This window comes from Oreochromis aureus, linkage group 14, assembly GCF_013358895.1.
Source record: "Oreochromis aureus strain Israel breed Guangdong linkage group 14, ZZ_aureus, whole genome shotgun sequence".
In the NCBI taxonomy this organism is placed as follows: domain Eukaryota; kingdom Metazoa; phylum Chordata; class Actinopteri; order Cichliformes; family Cichlidae; genus Oreochromis; species Oreochromis aureus.
In genome coordinates this window covers 27,087,742-27,092,492 of record NC_052955.1, presented here as the reverse complement: position 1 = coordinate 27,092,492, position 4,751 = coordinate 27,087,742, and the positions used below count along the sequence as shown (strand labels likewise).

At 39.4% G+C, this 4,751-nt stretch overlaps 1 long non-coding RNA gene across 1 annotated transcript; it reads left to right on the top strand.

Annotated features, from left to right (window-relative positions):
* Positions 1 to 3,379: 3,379 nt before the first annotated feature.
* Positions 3,380 to 4,220, top strand: LOC120443579. Its single transcript, XR_005615503.1, has 3 exons — positions 3,380 to 3,631; positions 3,851 to 4,030; positions 4,130 to 4,220. It is a non-coding gene; the product is annotated as an uncharacterized LOC120443579 (long non-coding RNA).
* Positions 4,221 to 4,751: the final 531 nt, after the last annotated feature.

The window sequence follows — 4,751 nt, the reverse complement described above, 5'->3', positions numbered from 1 at the left end:
ATAATTGCTTTACTACTTTTACTAAACACCCAAAACACTTCTACTCTACAAGACGCATTGACCCATTCACACACATTCATACAGTACTTTATTCTATTAACTTTATCTATCAGGCACGCACACAGTAGCTTTGGAGCACTGTTATTTGTTCAAGGACACTTTGACATGTGGACAGAATGAGCTGGGGGATCAAACTAAATCAAACTGCATCGAAAGAAGATAATTTTCTTGAACTAAAATGGTATGGTACACAGAAACATAAAAGAGCACCTGAAGTACTAGCCTAGCCATGATTTCAAGTTTCATTAGCCGTAGCCTTTGTTCATACTGTGCAAGCAGAAAGAAATAGGTATGTGTTATGGTGATATGTTGTTGTGTTTAAAGAATTTTTTCCAGTGTGCTGACAGCACAGGCAAAAAAGAGAAAAAAGGGTTTAAAAGTAGTTATTGTTAACAATAAAATCAAAGTGCTGATTGTGTTCCAAATGCAGCTGGTAATTCTCACATGCATGTCTCTTAGTTTGGAAGCTGACATTTTATTTTGTGCTTTGTGAGGGGAAAAAAGTTTCCTTAGGGATTAGTAAATATAGCAGTGAAAAATAATAAGTGTCATAAAATGGAAAAAAAGTAAACCAAGTTAAGCCAAAATACGAGACTTAAATTAAAGTATGTTCTACCCTGTGTGTGTGTGTGTGTGTGCGTGTGTGTGTGTGTGTGTGTGCGTGTGTGTGTGTGTGTCCTGGGTCATTTAAAACCCTGATAGTCGGTAAGCGCCAAACATTCAGAAATAAAACACAGCAGTAACAAGTCAGCAAAGTGAAAGGGCTTTCCCTTTATGGAAAAAGAACTAAAGCGTCTAAGACTGCACTTATTACTTGTTTGTTGATGTTCTATCTGTGTGTGTGTGTGTGTGTGTGTGTGTGTGTGTGTGTGTGTGTGTGTGTGTGGCGGCTTAATGGGGATTGATAATAACGCATTTGTGAGTGTTTTTTGATGAGCTAGGAGATGTGAGGCTCTCTCTCTCAGCTGCATACATATTAATAACATTTGGGGTGTTTAGAGGGAATACCACTGTTGCCTGTGTGAATGCACGTGCAAACATACGGGCAGATGCACACACAAACACGCACAAGACCGTGCACAGGCTTCATTTCTTTTCCCTCTCTATGTCTGCTGCACACGTTGAGCCACGTACAGTGGAAATGCATAAACACAGGCAAGTATTTTCTCTTACTCGCCCAGTCTCGCTCTCTCACACACACTTACACACACTAATATATGCTCTCTCTGGGTGTGATAAACTTGCTTATGACAGCTAATAACTCCCCTATTCCCTCTGGTCTTAATTAGAGCCAGTTATTACAGAGTGTTTGATGCTCTCTCTCTCTTTCTCTCTCAAACTCTTGCTTATTTCTCTCCCTTTTTTTCTCTTGCCCTCCTTCTCACACTGTTGCACAGCTTGATTCCAGCATGTTGTTTAGAGTGAAATGTGGAGAGGAACTCTCTGCTTCTGTGTTGGGGGTCTCTGCATCCAGTCTGCTTTCTACACCTATATCCCCTCACAGACAAACACATAATTACTATTCCCTTCTGCTTTTATCTGCTTTGCGCTTGGGCGTCTTGGCTCAACGTGGCTCCATGAAATTTGAAGTTTTGCCCTTCGTTTCACTGCTTTTTCTCTTTTTTTCCCCAGTTCAAAGTTAAGAACAGTTTGATAGATGGAGGGTAGAAGGAGGGCATGAACTGAACTTGAACTGACAACATAACTGATGCTTCTTTCATCTCCAAAACTTCACGTTTTAGGGAAAAAACGTGTCCTTTTCTCACCAAAATTTATAAACGTTTTCAAATTATAGAGCCTTCTTTCAAAAAGTGTCATAGACCCAGGGTCATATGACTTAGTCAAACATACAAAGGATAGTATTAGCAAAAAAAAAAGAAGAAGAAAGAGTTGAAGTTAAGTTAACCAAGGAATTCCAAAAATTGGCAAATGGAAATCAGTGAAATGCAGATTCTTTAGCTTCTTTCCTTCTGTTCTCTATAAGTTTCAAAGTTTGCAAAAAAGAAAACACACATAGCAAGTTAATAAAAGGTAGATGTACTGTAGCTTTGTACTGCTGATGCCTTGTTCAGAGATTAGATATACCCATATTAGATATATCCAGCATATCTAATAAAAATGACAGACAGTATATCTCTAATTTCGCCCCAAGGAAAGATATTGAATTACATCATAAACTGAGTAATACTGGATATTTTTTAATCAAATCTTTTAGAGTTGTTTTATATAGGCTTTTCTTTGTCTATTGCCCACAAGCTTCCAACGTATTCAAACCACTCAATATTTGATACAATGTGCCCAAAAAAAAGAAAGCGAAGCGGAGAAAAATCTGGAGGCAGAATCAAAACTAGGATGCACAAGGGGCTGAATCAGTGGTATTTGATTTGAAGAGCGATTGACCTCATGTATAATGCAGAAATTATCCCTGGTCCCAACATGATGTCATGATCTGAGAGGAGTATGTAGCGAGACTCTCAACATCAAATATTCATCATTACATGCACGTACATGCACACACAGACAAACACACACACACTCACGTTCATACAGCATGTTAATTTCAGAAGTCTTGGGTTATACAGATAAATCACACTTCTGTGATTAAAAGCAAAAATGACAACATAAATTAATTTATCTTTACAAGGTTCAGCATACACAAGGCTATTTGGTAAAACTGCCTGATACCTTTTGGCTTCCTTTGTGTTACCGTGAGGAAGAAAGCCTAAAGGCAGCACAAACGTTTAACTTTGATTAGAATTACAAGAATAAAACAAAACCTGGCTGGGAGGGAAAACTAAACGAAAGCCTCTGCAGAATCCAGCCGCTTATTTGTCAGTCTGTGCACCTTTGACTCCTTGCCACATCTCCTCACCTCGTGTTTTAGTGCAGATGTGTTCAATGAAGAGACACAAGGAGAGAGTAGCCAGCGCAACAGGTATTTAACAAAAAAATTGATCTATTTTTTTCAGGTTGGTAGACATGAATTGTTACATTTTTCATGCCTAAACCTAACCTTGCAGTTTTTATGCCTGAAGTTAACCAAGCAACATATTTGTAATAAATTCCATATTCCAAACTCTATCACTTGGTCTCTGGCATAACAAGCCAAGTCGAAGTTCTCTTCTTCTTTCAAATTTGGATCAGAACATCAAAACATGCCCAGCAACACAACGCGATACACTAAAGGTTGTGACTATATATCACAAACTGACATGAGTGGGTTATGATTATTATAAGTATTATAGTTGTTTGTTTTTTTGTTTTATTTTTTTGTTTAAAACCAAAGTCAGAGGATACACACAAGCAGACATGGAAAAAAGATAGTAGTAAGCAGAATAACAGGCAGGTAAACTGGCTGGGAAAGCAGACTGAGGGACTGACATGGGAGACACAGGACTACTATGAGGAGCTGAACAGCAAATGAGACACAGGTGGAAACGATTAAGGCAGAGCAGATAATCACAGAGATGGGAAAACAAAGGACCAAAGCTACACAAAGAAAGTGATTACTGAAGGAAGAATGAAAATGATTACAAAAGAACAACATGAAACTGACACAACACACAGTTAGGTGTTTGAGCATTTTTGGAATATGTTTATTTTTTCCTATCTCCAAGGACAAGTTTTGTTTTTCTCCTCCTGCCCTGGTCCAGACACACCTTAAGGACCAGCTCGAGCCTCCATTCTCAGCCATGCTGTCTGCTACTTACCAGTGGTAAACTCCAAATGTTGTTTTTTTCTATCCTCCTCTGTGCTAATCCTGTTTTCTCCTTGTCCCCAATTGCTTTAGTATTCACTAATTACCAGAACTCACCTGGTTCCTCGACACTGCTCCGTTTGGACTTGCCTACTCACTAATCACCTACCTGCCTGCCCTCCTGGACTGGGGAGCATAATCCGTTGGTTTTCCTTGGCTCAGAAACCCCTCAAACCCCTCTTGATACCTCCTCCTGAGAATGTCAGCTCACAAGTGAGCAATCATCCTTTCCTGCCTCTCATACTATAAACAGTATTAATGGAACTAGCATCTCCAGGCCTTTGGAATTAACTCTGCTCTCTTCTTCCCTAGTGCTTTCCCTCCCTGTGACCCTGGACTCTTGTTCTGACCTCTCCCATATTAGCTGGTTTCTCATAGTCAGTTGTTTCAATAAAGTGTTTGCATCAACTAGAGTTGCCTAGTTTGAGTCTGCATGAGTCCACAAGTGCATAAAGGTCCTTTTGGCAAGAGAGAGAGAGCGAGAGAGATCTATATAAATATATAGTAAAGTGATACATGGGGTATTTTGTCTCTTTCTCTGTGGCTACAAATTGTTTTGTCAGTAGGTTTAGTTTGGCAGTCAGTATCACCCTGACCAGATGGTACAGCTGAGCTGAACTGAACATAAATGAATCTAAAGTAGTGACATTATGGAGTGCTTTGCTGCCAGGACTATAATCACATCAGGCCAAACCTGGCACAGATATATAAAGAATATCATGTGCAAGAACCCAAAATGAGTTAAATTTCACAGAATAAAACTGCAAACAGCAAAAAATAAGACACGCTGTGATTTGTTTGTGATTTTTTGGAGTAAGGAAACCTAAAAGGGGGGAGTGTACTATCTGCCATATGACCTTCTCTCCAATGTCTTACCCTCCCAGCTAACCTCCACCAAAACTGTAGCCTGTTGGCCAAGAAAGACCAAAAGAAA